The following is an 18,831-nucleotide window of genomic DNA, read 5'->3' as shown; positions in this document are numbered from 1 at the left end:
AAAAAAAAAAAAAAAAAAAACTGATGGAAGAGTTAATAATTAAGATATTGGTACTAGATCTCATTTGTAAGATTGATGATTATTTTACAATTTATAAAATTAAATATTATAAATATAAATATATATATATAAATTTATTTAAAAATTATCTTGTCATATATTTAAATATAAATAAATTATTCTCATTTAATTATTTGTCTCCCTTTTATATTAATATATTTTTCTCTTTCCATACTTATTAAATTAATATTTAAATATTTATTAGATACACTATTATTTTATTTATTTTTAATTTAACTTTTTTAATATTATATTTTTCTTATTATATTTTTTTATAAATAATTATATATATACTTTATTTTTATTAATTATTATATAATATATAATTATATATTAAATTTTAAAAATATTTTCACATCTTTTTTTTTTAACTAAATTGTCCAAATAATGTATTAAAAAATAATAATTTTTATACATTCTCTACATATTTATTATTTATCTAATTAATTAATTTTTGTATTTAATGATTTGTTATTCAATAACAATATTGGTCCAATATATATATATTCATAAATCACAAATGGTCAAATGGTTAAAATATTCACATGTCAAACTCGATATTAAGGTTCGAGTCCCAACTCATAATACTAAGTTATTTTTTTTGGGAAAACAGTTAAAACCATTTCAGTAAAATCTCAAAAGCAAGAAGGTCAAAAATCAAATCTAGACAAACCCTAGCTATGATTAAGGATGACAATCAAAAGACCCTAAAAAAATCGATTAGTAGCATTCATACATTCTAAATCAATTGAGATTACAAATTGAAAAGACTACGTTCAAACCTAATCATCCCAGACTGAGATTTTCGCATGCCATCTATCTTCAGAGAGGCCTTCTTCCCCTTCCTCTACCTCTTCCTACTAAGTTATTTATTACACATAGTTAGACAATGTAGTTATCATTACACATATCTTTTCAATTACTTCTATAAATATCATATGATTACTCTTATAAAGATCATAATGTATTCCTATATTTTTAGCTACTCTTATAAATATCAACATCTATTACACATATTTAGAGACTATAGTTATCATTCAAATATGTGATATATATTTTTAGTTACTCCTATAAAAATGGTCCAAAGATATGAACTTACTCAGTAAACCGAAAGAATTGATCCAAATTTGGTTCAAACTAAGGAATATTCTAGCTTATATGTATAAAACAGAAGTACTTAGCCATTTTATTAGTCTATTGGGAAACTATTGTATATGAACCCAATAATGGAGGAAAGTGAACACTGACATATTCTAAGATAAATATTGAAATGAATCATAGAAGCACTTTACCATCAAAGATGATAGTAGTTAACAAAAGAGGCAAATCCACACACATAGATATTACGTATGAATGGAGGTCAAACATATGTGTGTTCTACAAGTAATAAATGTTGAGAAGCAATTGAAAAACAATAGAAAAAACTAAAAGTTCAGAGAAGAATGTGAAAGCTGAAACTAAAGAATTAGAAAATCATATTGATGAAGCTAAAGATGGAGAGGATGAAGAATCAAATGAAAGAAAATATGAAGAATTAGAGAAAGAAGAAGAATAATCAAAAGATGAAAAAGAATAAGAATTAGGTGAAGGAAAAAGGGGGAAATTGGGGAATAAAAGTAGATGAAAATTATAGGAAGAAAGTGAAGAGAAAACTTTGAAAGTAGACCAAAGCAAATCAGATAATGACACAAATGAATGTGCAGGTAAATATGAAATTCCTAAAATATTAAAACAAAATTCATTTTATCAGATTATTAATGGCTCCTCTAAAGAGAAACTAATCCAAGAGAATGAGGTTAATGCTTGTCGAAATTTTTAAACTAGTTCTGTAAATTCTATTAATGAATGGAAATTAGAATGTGGGTAATAAAATCAAATTCACATGAAATTCAAACGTGAATTAAAGGGTGAAATTTAATCAAAATGTATAATTTGAATCAATTAATTGATCTAAAATTCCTTGATGATCAATATATATATATATATATATATATATATATATATATATATATATATATATATATATATATATATATATAATGATGCTTAATTTTTAAAGTGTCCGGATTGGCGAATCGAGAGCTGTGGTTAATTTGGATATATATGTGAGAGTAAATTGATATTTGGGTCGGATTGTGGGTTGACCCGTCCATAAACTTAAAACGGTTAAAAATAAAATTAAAAATGCTATAAGTGTGGTTCAAACTTGCAACCTAACAAAACAAGTAAAACTTTTTAACCAACTAGGCTAATACCACTTTATATTTTAAATTCAACACCAAATTTGATAAACGCGGGACATTTTAAAAATATAAATTCAACTTTTTAACTAGTTAATCTCTCTTTATATATATATATATAATGATGCTTAATTTTTAAAGTGTCCGGATTGCCGGGTCGAGAGTTGTGGTTAATTTGGATATATATGTGAGAGTAAATGGATAATTGGGTCGGATTGTGCGTTGACCCGCCCATAAACTTAAAATGTTTAAAAATAAAATTAAAATTTCTATATGTATGGTTTGAACTTGGAACCTATCAAAACAAGTACAACTTTTAACCAACTAGGGTAATAACACTTTATATTTTAAATTAAACACCAAATTTTATGAACGCGGGACATTTTAAGAATATAAATTCAACTTTTTAAATAACTAATATATATATATAATAATGCTTAATTTTTAAAATGTCCGGATTGCCGGGTCGAGAATTGTGGTTAATTTGGATATATATGTGAGAGTAAATGGATACTTGGGTCGGATTGTAGGTTGACCCGCCCATAAACTTAAAACGGTTAAAAATAAAATTAAAAATGCTATAGGTATGGTTCAAACTTACAACCTAATAAAACAAGTATAACCCTTTAACCAACTAGGCTAATAACACTTTATATTTTAAATTCAACACCCACTAGTAAAAATTGATCTTTTAACGCCCGGATATTCGTCCGTAATTTATATTATTTCGGTCGGTATTAATCAGTACTATCCGGTTAAATTACGGACGTTCACAGATGATAGAACATGCGTCGTTATTGAAAAAGAATCAATAACATCCAAATTTCATTCGGACGTTATTACTCAATAAAGGCCAATTTTTCTGTCGTCGTTATTAAACAATAAAGGCCGAATTTTCTTCAGACGTTATTGATAAATACAGTCTGTTTTCATACTGATGTTATTGATCAATAAAGTCTGTTTTCCTACTAACGTTATTGATCAATAAAGTCCATTTTCCTACGAACATTATTGATCAATAAAGTCTGTTTTCCTACCAACGTTATTGATCAATAAAGTCCATTTTTCTACGAACGTTATTGATCAATAAAATCCATTTTCTTACGGACGTTATTGATTTTACTAAAAAACGTTTTTAATCTAGAAACCTGACATTTTAAATTAAAACCTATTATATTCAAATTAAACTATATTATATATAACACAAAACATATACATGTTCCAACAATCTATTCAAAAATATATATGTTCCAAAACATGAATAGACATTTACAAATTTTTAACCTATAAAGACATATAGTTACTTAATTTTTTCAAATTTTCAAAACATGATTAAACATATATATGTTTCTTCATTTCTTCAATCTTCATATATCCAAAAATCTGCAACAATCACATGAAAATGAAAATTAGGCATTTCAAAACTGTAGAAAGCAAAACCAACATAAGTATACTTTTTATAAAAAAACAATAGAACCATGTTTTCATTGAAACAACAATCTTATTAACTGTTTTTGCAAATTCTAAATTACTACAACTAATAGAAATCTTAGTTGATTGTTAGAAGAAGAAAAAACCAGTAAAACCACAAATCTCATTAAGCTGAGTCTATCCATAAAATAGATTAATTAAACTGACATTAAAGAAGACATAAGCACAACAATACCACAACCCTAATCATGATAAGAACAAAATGAATTGTTGATTTTAAAGAAATGACCTAATTAGTTGATCATGTAGAAAATATAACAATTGTTGATTTTAAAGTAATCTCTTATTAAACGTTTCACAAGAGAAGTGGAAAGACTTGTTAATCTTTATCTTCTTCATCTTCTTCTTCATTAGCTGTATTTAATGAGACTAAAATTAATAAAAAAAAATCATATTAACATAAACAATTAATCAAAATATTTTTAAACCTATTTTAAAAGGCGACGTAGTAGGTGGTACTTGTGCATGGGGTGGCATCGACGAAGATTGAATTCCTAAGTATCATGCCATCATAGCATGCATTATTTTTTCCGTTTCAACACGCTCAGCTAATATTCTAGCATCAATAGCTTCCCTTTCTGCTAATCGTTTTGCTTCGTTAGTCTCCCTTTCCTCTATTAACTTTTTTTTTTAATTTCTTCCAAATAACTTTGTACTTGCTCATGATTATTTGTTAATTTATCTACTACGGCTCTTAAAGAAGCATTCTCTTGTCGAAGAGCTCTCTTTGATTGATCACCTCTAAATTGTGAAGTCGACACTCATGTTCCCATCCCAATGACAGTTCCATGATTTTGATGGTCAAACACTTGTTCCACCATATCCAAATCAGAGATGGGATGATTTTCTTGTCTAACTTCACGCATCTTATCCTATTTATATTAATTTAATTATAACATAAACAAAATATCATAAAAATGAATAAAAAATTAGAAATACTTACCGACTGTGATTGTACATCGGGATCAATAGATTTGTCCTTCCTTGTATGAGTCTCAATAAAGACGTCCTTGTAATATGGACATTTCCAATCCCATATTTCCTAAATATATTCAATGAAACACATTCAGTATATGTTTATTTAAAAAAAATTATAAAGTAATTAAGCTAGTTACACACATACCATTTCCCGCCCCACTTGAGAAAATGACTTGCTTCCGGTGCGGTGAACATATTTGTGTTTCTTTCTATTAGTTTTATTGGTAGAGCTTGTTTTCTACACTTATAAAAACAATTTAAAATTATTTATCACATAAAATTATTTATCTTAAATTAGTAATTACCTTATATTTATCGGTGAGAAAGTAGTGGTGAAGCAACCATTCCCAATCCTCTTGGGTCATTTCCTTTGGATTGCTAGTTGTAACTTTATTCATGTCACCTTTGTGCACATCGATACAATGTCTATTAATATCGGCTCTCCACCTATTCCAAAAATGTTGCATGTGTCATAACGTGGCATCGCGATAATCTTGAATATTAGTAGCATCGAACTTATCGTGAAAAATTTAAAATGTTTTGATAAGAAGATATTATTTAGAAATATTTTTAAAGAAAATTTAACTCACTGTCACATGTTGCCACAAATTATCCAATTCAGATGGAACTAACAAGTTCCATTTCAGCATGCGATGTTTGACTGCAAAATTATCGCGCACAATAGACCCCAAGTGACGAGCCCAATTCTACCTATTTTCACAAAATGGTTTTTTATCCACCAAATTGATGACGACAGTGGCCTTATCTCCATTTTTTGTCATTTTTGACAATGCAAAATTTTTATTACTTCATCTCCTTCTTTTGGTACCTTGATATGTCGTTGATTCAGCGTCCAGTAGTGAATGTGGCATATCATTTGCAAGTATGACATCTTGGGTAGATGTGGAATCATTTGCAATTATGTCATTCGAGTGAGGTATGACATCATGTGTATTTGTGACATCTTGTGAAAATATACTTCTAGATGCATCTCTTTTCTTTCGTATTTCTGCTGGTTTGACATTTAAGCTACCTGGAGGAAGGTTGTTCTTATCTTTTCCAGTCATGATTTCTAAAATTAAACAAATAATATTATTAGCATAGCAAATAATAACAACATTATGAGTAGAATAAACTCTAAACATATTATTAGTACAATAAACAATACCCATTTGATGATATCAAGTATATGAATATCGAGGATTTGTCTTAATCGCAATTTGCCAACCTCGTTTAGAGACATTATCTCTTATAAAAAATACTTGTTTTGCTTGAGTGACTAATATAAAAGGATCTGTCTTTTGAGTTGTCAATAATCGGTTACAATTTATGCTAACAAAACCATATTTATCAACTTTAATTCCACTTTATCCAGAATGCACGTCAAACCACTTGCACTTAAAAAGTACTATCCGTCTTCCATTATGATATTGCATTTAAATAATTTTTGTTAACACTCCATAGTAGTCCATATTTTCCAGGTCATTATTGCCAACCAATATTTTCATAATTTTTGGAAGATAATTTTATCAAAAAAAAAATACCTGGGATAAACAAATTTTATTTTGTATTAAAAGCCACAATACCTTTTTTTTCTTACGAATTAGTCGTTAAAATTAGGATGTCATATTCATTACTAAATTATTTGTCTTCATAAAAAAGTAAAATAATTTTAATATTAAAAAAATATAATATATTAATTGTGAGAATTGAAATGAATAAAAGATTATTTTAACCTTATTTTATGAATTCTTTTTAAATTAGGTGTGATTATGTATTATATTATTTTTTTGATAAATTTAAATTAAATTCTAAGATTTGGGTTATAATTCATTAAAATTTTACAAATATAAGGATTGAATATATATTGAGTTTGTAAATAGGTTTATAAATTAACTTTAAAATAATTAATAAAATAAAAGTAATTACAAATTACCAAAATATATATATATATATATATAATTTGAAACAAATTATTAAAAAAAAAATCATGTTGTTAGGTAAATTTTTATTATACCTTTAGCTTATTATTTAAAATGTTCACTCCAACCAGCATTTATTTAGTTAGACGAGGTCTTTATACGTCCTAACATATATTTACATAATATACCAATTAAAAATTGGATTAATAAATGTAAAATGTTGATTGATAAGATTTCAAGTGACTTCAATGATTATGATTTATCTCTCTACTTAATCGAGGAAACATGATTTTTCGATTCCTCTATGCTACCAAAAATGCTCTGCCTTTAAGATCTCTTCGGTCCGTAGATTTTCGTTCTTTCTTTTTTTTATATTAATTTAAAATCAATTTTTTTATTCGACAATATAACTTTTTTTTCTTTCTATCGTTGTTTTTATTTTGATTATATCTTTTATTTACATTTAAATTAAAAAACAGAAATTTGCTAGGTATACCCAATTGTTTTATTTTATATGTATTATAAAATAGTATAAATTCTGTTTTATACTATATGAGCAAGTATATGAGCATTTCGGACACGAACTATCTTCTATGTAGAGGAAATGAAGAAACCATAGATCACCTATTCGGGAGCTGCTGTATTGTTTTAGAACTTTGGGACAGATTCTATAAAAGCATGGAGCTGATCAGTTTTCCGAGCGAATGGATTGAAATCAAAAATGAAGCACTACTCAAAGCCAAGGGAAATAGATTTGCAACAAGCGTGTTCAAGTGCGGCTTTGGAGCAGTGGTGTATAACATTTGGCAAGAACGGAATGCAAGGGTATTTGATAGAACCTGTAGGAGCGTTGAAGAGTTATGGAAAGATATTGTATCGGATTGCAGCGCCCTCGCGGGAACGTGGACAAGAATTCCAAGCACGGAGCAAAACTGGAATATCTGTAGGAACTGAAATTTACCGTATTTTAAATTCACTACAATTGAAAGCATTGTAATCAGATAATTCATTTACGTTTTTAGATTTTTAGCTTTTACTCAGAATGTTACGATTTCAAAATAATTATATGCCTGTCTAGAATAATCTCTTAAACTCGTGGTTTTTTTTTCCTATTTTTGGGAATATTTTATGAAATGACGCTATGTCGTTTTTTAAAAAAAAATAGTATAAATTCAGGGAAAAATTAAAGTTTGAAATTTAATATGAAATTTTTTAGTATTTTTTTATTTATTCCCATCCATTTATAATATATTTTTTTTAATTGGTGAATTGATTTTTGGATAATCATAAGAAAAAAAAAAGTGTTTTTATCAAACTTTTTAATTATTTGATCATTTTAGGCCAAATTTTAGTATTTTCAAGAATTAATTTGGATATATTAACTTAGTCTATAAACCTCCTACATTTAAATTTGCAAAACTTTTTTGACTAGCTATATCCTAAATAAAAAAAAGTAAAAAAAAGTTCATACTTACGTTTAATTATTCATCTTATTATTATTTTTATTTTTATTTAGTATATACTCTCAATATATATATATATATATATATATATATATATATATATATATATATATATATATTTATATATATATATATATATATATTTATATATATATATAATATGGTAATAATATTTAATAATTACAATTATATATTGTTAGATATTTAAATATAATATTTTTTATTAACTTAATTTTAAATATTAATAAATGATTTAAAATAAAAAATAATATGTTTTAAAATAAATTATAATAATATATTATGTTTTAAAATAAATTATAATAATATATTATGTTTTATAATTTTTTTATTAATATGTAATTTTAAATTTTAATTATAATAAATAAATATAAAATATACTTATTAAACAAAAGAGTATATTTAAAATCATTAAATAAATTAAAAACTTACATTTAAAAATTTGATCAGATTTTTAAAAATTGGAAAATTAATTTTAAATATATAAAAATTAATCATATATAAACTAATTATAAAATAAAATGAGTATATATATATAATATATATATATATATATATTAAGTTAATAAATTATAATTTAATATATAAATTAAAAAATATTAGTATATATTTTAATTTTTTTATTTAATATTTAATATATAATATTATATAATTTAAATATAATTCCAATTATTAACTAATATATTTAATATACTATCAATGTTTTGTTTCAGATATTATTTTCAAATATTATCAAACTAATTCAATTCAAATATTATCCTAAAAACTTTGTGTAATTTAATTTTCTGTCTCCGATTTTAAGATTTATTTAAGAAAAAAACATTTTAGAAACATTTGTTTTTGTTGTCATTATATATCTTGTGTCTAGATGACACTCTAAATAAGATAATATTTAATTAAACATATATTAATATTTTTCAAAAACTCACAAAGAATTAAATATATTAAGAGTTTGTTTTATCTTAATTTTGTTTTCCCTAATTTTAACTCAAAAGTTATATAGAATATTTTATATATTTTGAACAATAACATCACTTCATTTATCAATTAAATTAAAAAATATTTTTTTTTTAATTATTTTTATAAAATTTAAATTTAAAAGAGCATTATAATCAATTAAAAATTTAAATAACTTACTTTTTCATTAAATAATATTAAAAAATAATAGTGAATGTCCCTAAATAATCAACATCAAACAAGCCCTAATAATTTGATCTAATTGTCATCAACCAGTTCAAAAGTAATAAATCAACCTATTAATATAATCCTAATTTATTTGGTACCTAATCTAAACTAGATTTCTTGTAAAAAGTGTTACAAAATTAAATTAAGGAGGATCTTGATTCATTTTATTGTCGATCAAGTTATTTTATGCTTATGTGTCATCTTACTTATATTAGTACTAGTATGTACGTATGTGCAAATCTTACTTATGTGGAGTTGAATCTAATATCTTAAATTGAATTTTATATTTGATTCTTCTCTTGATGTAGTTACATAATGTTTTTAGGACATGGCCTATGTGCTTACATACAAACACTTAAATAAAGGGAACGGATATTAAAAAGACTAGAAATTAATTAAAGTTGATGAAACAAGGACACAAGTTAATAAGAACACCAACATCATTAATATCTTAAAAAAATATTATTAATAGGAATGAAGATAATTATTGAAAGAGTATCGATCCATTCGCAGTTTCTCAATTACCAATTATCGCTAGGAACAGGAATAGGAATAGGATTAGAAGGAATATAAGGAGCAGGAGGACGACGAAAAGGAGGAGGAGGACGAATAGGAACACGAGATCTGCCGGAGAGTGTGCAGTAGCAGCGGCGTTGGTGGAAGTTGCCTTTGCAAAAGCCGCCAGAGTAACCCTCGAGGACACACGCCTGATTGCAGTTACTGTGGCTTAGACATATCCCCTGGAATGTTCTGCTCGGCCACGTAAGACCGATATCATTATCAGATGACTTAACCCCGATCAACTCTGTAATTTAATTAGTTCAATTAATATACATAGCTAATAAATTTAAATCACAGAGAAATTTTTAATTGTGCCTAACCAGAAGCACCATAAGAAAAACCGATAATCAGGAAGAAGACCAAAGTTTTCATCTTCATTGTCGTTCTAATTATTTAACGCTTATCTTGTTATGCTTCTTTTTATAGGCCATTTTTATTCATTTAATAATGCCACGGAATCCTTTATAATATTTTTATAAATCTATATTATATTAAGGGACCTCGATTTTGTTTTTTTTTATCATTAAAAATACTCAACCATTTCATCATACTTTTTTTTGAAATTATTTATTGCATCAAAAAATAAAATACATTACTTTATTTAAATTAACTTATTATTTCAAAAACAAACCAATATAAAAAAATTATTGAGATATTGGTATAACTTGACTTCTCACTTAATTTAATATATAAAATACTCAGTATATTTAATTTAATGTCAACATAATCAAAACAATTAAATAAAAATTTAGGTGTTAAATAATATAACATATTTGTAATAATTAAAATTGTAATGATGAAGATCGAATCTTGTAATTTTTTTTAGGGAATCTGTATTGACGAGTGATGAAGTAGAGCAAGTCGAACAAATCAATTAAACGGTGTCGGAAGAATATTTACAAAATATCATGAGCGATGATAACTGACCACCTAATCTATATATGGTCAAAAAAAATGAGAAACCCGTAGAAATAATGGGAGTAGACTTGTAATAGGGCATCCGACTAAAAATTTTATTTGGTGACTCTTTATTGAAAAAATGAAGAAAAAAATTCTTTAAATCCGATAACTTTATTTCCTTTACTGCTAAAGAGGGACAACCACGAACTCAATAAATCATAACTAATACAATCAGAGGATATGACCAACCAACAATCCACTGAATATTGAAAGAAGGGTTCGGATCACAAAAATTCTGAATAAAAAATTCTATCCAACAAAATAAGATGTCACAATTAATAAAATAAAACACCAAACTCAAATCTGAGTGGTGAAAAGAAAAATAAGAAACCTTCAATACTAAACAAAAGTTTAAATCTGAGTGGTGGAAAGAAAAATAAGAAACCTTCCATACTAAATAAAAGTTATTAAAAAAGAGAAAGAGTGAATATTTAACTTCTCTAAAAACATTTTTAAAAAAAGTTTATATATGAACTACATCTCTTATATATATATATATATATATATTAAACTAATATATTAATAATTTATTATACAAATTAAAAAAATATTATTTTTTATTTTAATTATTTTTTATTTAATATATCAAGTTTTATAATTTAATATATTAAAATTATTAATTAATATATAGATGTATAATAGTCTTTATAAATCTTTTCACATATTAGTTTCAAATATTTTCTAATCAAATCAAATATTGAGTACTAAAAAATCAAATATTTTGTTTAGTTAATTAAATTTTTTGTATTGAGATATTTAAATTATAAAATACTTAGAATGTAGTGTTTATCTTAATATTCATTCAATCAATGTCTAAAGACATGCTTGGGTATCGTGGTTATAAATGAGAAAGAAATAAATTGTGTATAATTAAGGAATCTTCAATTATCTCAATCAATTCCTCTGTAAATTGGGAGAGGATCGATCAATTTACTCCTCTCTATCAATGTTTACTTTCTTTCCCATAATTAAAATTACATAATATTATATATTTTTATAATTAAAATAATAATTATCTTATTTATTAAAAGAAATTATTTTAATTATTAAATAATATTAAGTAATTATTTAAAATAAAATATTATTAATAATAATTTTAATAAGATAATTATTTTTTATTAATAATTACAATAAATTATAATAATATAGTAGTTTTTATATAATTGGTTTTAAATATTATATATTAAAAATAAATTTATAACAAATTAATTAAAATGAAAATATAAAACTTAAAAAAATAGTTTTATATTAATAAATTATTAAAAATTTAAATATGAATTATTTTAATTAATGTATACCATGTTATATTAATTAAATTTTATAATTAACATAAATGTGTTTCATCCACTATTAATATATATAATATTTGAAAATTTATATTTTAAATTGTTTTTTTGATAGATAATTTTTTATTTGTAACATATATATATATATTTATATTTTTTGTAATCTATTGGAATATCTTATAATACATTGTAAAAAGTTTGAACCATTCTAAGAGGTGTGTAAAACCTTTGGTGATACAAATTTTTACCGAAAATTTTTGTTATAACCCTCGGTTTTAACTCCCCTCAAAAATAGAAATAATTCCAAGTGTTGGTAATGGAGTAATTGCGAAGGTTATTCAAAGAACCCTTGGTTTTAACTTTCCCCAAATTGGTAATTGCAAAGGTTTTCTAATAAACCTTCAATTTTGAGTCTTTTCAAAAAAACTAAAAATAATTCTAAGTGTTAAGAATGGGTTAATTGCGAAAGTGTTTTAATAAACCTTCGGTTTTGACCCACTCCCAAAAAAATCGAAAATAATTCTAAGTGTTGGGAAGGGGTAATTGTGAAGGTTTATTGGAAAACCTTCGGTTTTGACCTTTTCCAAAAAAAAACTAAAATAATTTTAAGTGTTGGGAATGGGTAATTGCGAAGGTTTATTGGAAACCTTCGGTTTTGACCCTTCCCAAAAAAGCCGAAAATAATTCTAAAGGTAATTGCGAAGGTTTATTGGAAAACCATCGGTTTTTACTCTTCCTAAAAGGTAATTGATTTTGCTTTCGGTATTCATTCACTCTTTTATTTTATTTTTCGCTATTTTGTTTGTCTAATCTCTTAAGAACATCAAGTGTGTGTTATTTTTTAAGAATAAAGATTGTGTTTATATGATTGTGTTTAATTATATTAAGAAGTGTATATGTATGTTTGTGTTTGATGATAATAAGGTTGTGTATAAAGTTTGATTGTAATGATGTATTGGGATTGTGTAATGTTTGAAGGATATAAAATGTGTTAAATTAATGTTGTTCAAGATATTATAAAGTGAAAAACCAATTAATTTAACAATTTATGAGGTGGTAGTACCGGAAGATATACCATTAACTTTCGGTATTATGCCTTTATACCGCAAGATGTTTATAAAGCTTTTGGTATTACTATATCAAATTTACTTGGTTTTTCACTTTCTAATATAAACTCCTAACTAAGGTAATCAAGTGTGTATTATTTTTTTTAAAAATAAGGATTGTGTTTAATGTTATAAATGTATATGATTGTGTTTGATTATATAAAAAAGTGTATATGTATGTTTGTGTTCGATGATAATAAGGTTATGTGTAAAGTTTGATTGTAATGATGTATTGAGATTGTGTAATGTTTTAAGGATATCAAATGTGTTAAATTAATATTGTTCAATGTTATTAGAAAGTGAAAAACCAATTAATTTAACAATTTATAAAGTGGTAATACCGAAAGATATACCATTAACTTTCGGTAATAATATTCAAAATCGAGAGTTATACACAAATCTCTCGGTTTAATCTATTTAAAATTATTTGTGTCATATGTCAAAACTGAGAGATTTAAACATATCTCTCAGAATATAAAATGATCAAAATCGAGATATATATCTAACTCTCTCGAAATTAAGTTATTGTGAGGAAAACCGAGAGTTATATGAAAACTCTCGAAATTAAGTAATTGATCAAAACAGAGAGTTTTCATATAACTCTTACAATTAACCTGTTTAATTAAAAAAAACTTATTTCTTCCCTAATTCTCTCTGCACACTTTCTTGTCCCTTTCTCTCTCTCCCCGCTTCCGCTCGCGCCGCCCGCTTGCTGAAGACATCGCCACCTATTTTATGTCGGTCAATGGACAAATACTTCATTCAATATGTTGTTGCATCTACTTAAACATGACATATTACCGATGGACGCTCAATTTCTAAACTACTATTACGAATGTATAAAATTCATTACAGATATGAGGCTTCAGTATGAGAATATAGACGCATGTAAGAACAATTGTATGTTATTTTAGAAGGACGACAAAAATGTAGAGTCTAGTAGAGTTTGTGTCCTTTCTAGATGGAAAGTCGACCAAACAAGTGGGGCTGTTCGAAAGAAGTAAAATGGGAAATTCATGCCCACTAAGGTGTTAAGATATTTCCCCTAATACCAAGACTACAAAAACTATACATGTCCTCAAAAATTGCTCCAATAATGAGATGACATAAGGAAGGAAGAGTTGATAGTGATACGTTGAAATATCCGACTGATTCATTAACTTGGAAAACATTTGATGAAAATTATAAAGATTTCGCGTCGGACTCTCGAAGCGTGAGACTGAGTTTATCAAGCGATGGGTTTCAACCCTTTGCTAATGGGAAAAAGTCATACAGTTAATGGTCGGTTATGCTTGTTCCTTATAATGTGTCACCCACTACTTCCATGGATTCTAGAAATTTTATTCTATCTATGTTAATTCCAGGTCCAAATAGTCTAGGACATGCAATTGACATATTTCTCCAGCCATTGATCGACGAGTTGACTAAACCGTGGCAAACTGGTGTGAGAATGTTTGATGCACACACCTCGCAATACTTTAACATTCGAGCAACATTATTATGGACCATTAACGGCTTTCCAGCGTACGTGAATTTGTCAAGCTGAAGTACAAAAGGAAAATTTGTTTTTCCTTGTCGTAACAACGACACTATATCTCTTCGATTAGTTAATGGTTCCAAATAATGTTACATGGGTCACAGACGCTTCATTCTACCAAAGCACAAATACAGAAGGGATAAAGAGTCGTTTGATGATCGAACAGATTATAGAGAGCCCTCTAAATTGTTAATAGGGCAAGAAATTTACGAGTAAGCACAAGACCTAGAAAGCACAGTTCTTACTACGGATCATAGCAAGAAAACCAAGATATATCATGAAACACGGGGAGACAATTTGAATAAACTTAGCATTTTCTTCTATTTGCCTTATTGGAAATCATTATTGAGACATAATTTGGATGTGATGCATATTGAGAAAAATATTTGTGATAGCTTGTTGGGAACAATAATGAATGTGAAAGAGAAGAATAAGGATGGTCCTAAAGTCCGTAAAGACTTACAACTCTTAGGCATAAAATAATGGTTACATCCTATAAATGATGAAGGAGTAGTTCATTATCTAGAAGCGCATTTCAGTTTGACCTCTAATCATAAAAAATGTGTTTGTAATTTCTTGAAAGATCTTAAGTTGCCTGATGTTTTTTGCTCAAATAATTGAGGTTGTGTAAATTTGAAAGAAAAAAATATTACGGAATTAAAGAGTCATTATTGTCACATTTTATTGGAATATCTTATTCCTTTAGCAACCCGTGGATTACTTCAAGATAATGTTTATGATGCTATAGTAAATTTGTCCTAATTCTTTCGGTTGTTGTGCACCAAAGAGTTTTATGCAGCGAATCTCGAATAATTGTACATGGATATTACAACGACACTTTGCAAATTTGAAATGATTTTTCCACCATCAATCTTCGACATCATGATGCATCTCCCGGTTCACTTGTCATTTGAGGCTTTTCTTGGAGGACATGTCCAATATCAATGAATGTATCTCATAGAACATTACATGGGTACAATGTAAAAATATTGGCAGAATAAAAACCACCCAGAATTCTCAATAAGCAAGAGCTATCTAGTAAATGAGAGTATTGATTTATGTGCCAGGTATATGGAGGAGGAAGACCAATAACATGCACAAACTGAAATCTCGAGCCTTTTAATATTTTCATCATTGGAAGACTTATCTAACGGAAAAATATACAACTTGGATTATAGCGATCGAGTGACAGCTCATTCATACATTTTAAAAAATTATACCGAAACAAAACTTTTTTACATGTAAAATTCAATATTTTATTGTTATGGTACGTTTTATTAATTAGAATTAAAGAGTATGTTGCTATTTAATATTTGATCTATAAGAAAATTACGAGTTATAAATTATATAAGTTTTTTAAAATAATTATTATATTTAATAATTTATAAATTTTCACATTTAATTTTTTATACTTAAAAAATATAAGTTTTTATTTACATAGATAAATAAAATATATAAAAATTAAAAAATCAAATAAAAATATATAATTACATATTTATTATTATTTAAATTAGAAAATTAAACGTAGTTAAATATAAATAAGTATTTAGTTATAATTTTATATTATTATTATGATTATTATATTTTAAATATAATAAATAAATTAAAATTTTAATAATTTTATAAAACTAAAAGATAAAATACTAAAGCTTATACATGCTGTAACTAGTAAAATCATTTACTATATTATACATACCTAAATAATCATATAGATATAAATAATATTCAACCAAACAACAATTCTAATTTACTGTAAATATGGTTACTATATCTACATTCATATACCTCATAACCTCTAGGTAGAGGTAGCGTTTGTTATATAGTATTTGTTATATAGGTATTAATTGTAGGAGTTATACATTATAAAGGGGTATTAAGAGGTGTAAGTTATATATGTTATTTGTATTTGGTTGAAAATATAAAAGGATATAAATTATATAGATTTTTTAATTTTGTGTTTGGTTGGTAGTATAAAAATGTTGTATAAAATGTAAAATACATTTTTGCCCTTAATATTTATTTATATTTAATTTAATTTTTAAATTAATATTTACTTAAAATTTTTTATTTCTCTATATTTATAGTGATAATATGAATTAACATTAACCTTCGTAACAACTTCCTCATCTGGAAGCTTGGTGACTTCTAAAAATAAGAAGATTTCTTTGTCAAGGCATTGATCATCTTGAAGACTTGAAGCTTGCATGCATCTTATTACATTTTGCTTGATGTTTGGTTTCTATTTGTTGCCACTAACTGTGCTTGGAATTTGAGGATTTGTCTCTGTATCATTGCTTGTTTGTACTTTTCACTTAATGCAACTCACAATCTTTTTTATTATTGAAACGTTGACCTTTTAAAACAAAATCTAGTTGGGTTTGCCATTATCTAAATTTATTGCTTTAGTGATGATCTCTTTCTCACAAAATACTTATATATTTCCATCTTGGTATTTTAATTCGGCATTATTAGATGTTGGTCTTTTGCTGAAATAAGTAATTATTTTTTCTCCCTATTCTTCTCATGCGGGGCTTTAGAGAAATTGGACAATTCAGTCTTTCAGGGAAGATTGTTGCATGTCATGCTAACAAAGGAGAAAGTTCTTCCTCAGAAACAAGAGTATGTAACAGGGGAATTAAGATGTTTCATCCTTTCTTGACCTATCAGTTAATGCATCTACCATATAAGGAGTTACATGACAATGTGGTTTGTCTAATAGGTTCGGTATCTTGGTGAATGGATCTTCAAAATCATTTCATAAACCAGTCCAGTTAGGAGAGAAGTTGGGTAATGTCATGCTTTGAGGATATTTATTGTGACAATTTAGATTAAAGAAGTATTCAGAAATCCACCGTAATACCCAGCCAAATAATTTTCAACGGCTTGTTTGTTTTATGTTGTCTTGTTGAATAAATGGACGATATGGCAATTCTCTTATGAGAAGAATTCAAAAAGGTGGATGAAGTTTTTGAAAATAAAAGTTTAAGGGTAAATATGGAAATATTGTTTTTATCCTTCTTCTTTGTAACTGGTTTGATTAGGTACAAATTAATTTGTACCTAGTTTGATGTATAAATAATATAACAATTAATACTGTCTATATAAAATATTTTAGCCAAACAACTAATCTAATTTAGTGTTAATATTATTATACTATATCTACATGTTAGTAGATGTTAACAAACATGGCCTTAAAGTATTAATATTGACAAATAAAAACAATTCTATTAATATAATTTTAACAACAAAAATATAATATATGAATTATGAAAAATTAAATAAAAAAATTAGTTGTGATCTTGGATCATATTTATAACTACACACCCAAGTATCGATTTTTTTTTAGAGAAAATAGACTATAAATATTTCTGAACAACCCACGAAAAATGATAAACTCAACAAAAGATTCAACGAAAGTAAATTCAAGAATTAACGTGGCATGACATGTAGGTAAGAGAGAAAATTTACAAAATTTCCCGAAACGCTTATTTCAGGTCCTGAAATGGCTTTAAAATGTCCTGAAACGGTTATTTCGGGGTTTTTTTGTCCCGAAATGGCCGTTTCGGGACGGAAATGAGTGGTTTCGGGACCTGAAATGAGCGCTTTCGAAACGAGGGGACAACCTGGCAGGACACGTCGGATTCGTGGACTTGCTTTCGTTGAATATTTCGATGATTTTATCATTCTCACAACCCACTTAGGTACCAATTAAAGCTCAAAAGTTACTCATAAATGTATTTATATTTATTAGGCTCACTTTTATAAAGAGTTAATGTTTGTTGTGATTTCTTAGACTCTATATGGGATAGATTGAATATATACAATGAGTTTGTTAATTTTGTTTTTAAACTAGTTTTAAAATAATTAATAAAATTAATAATACTTTATTAAATAATTAAAACAAAATTTAAATATTATATATTAAAATAAGATACATTATATAAATATTAAAAAATATATATTAACATATATTATCATATTTATCTTTATTTAATTTTATAAATATAATATGTATAATTAAAAT

This window comes from Impatiens glandulifera, chromosome 2 (genome assembly GCF_907164915.1).
Source record: "Impatiens glandulifera chromosome 2, dImpGla2.1, whole genome shotgun sequence".
NCBI lineage: Eukaryota > Viridiplantae > Streptophyta > Magnoliopsida > Ericales > Balsaminaceae > Impatiens > Impatiens glandulifera.
The sequence above is the reverse complement of the archived record's forward strand: the minus strand, read 5'-3'. Positions refer to the sequence as shown.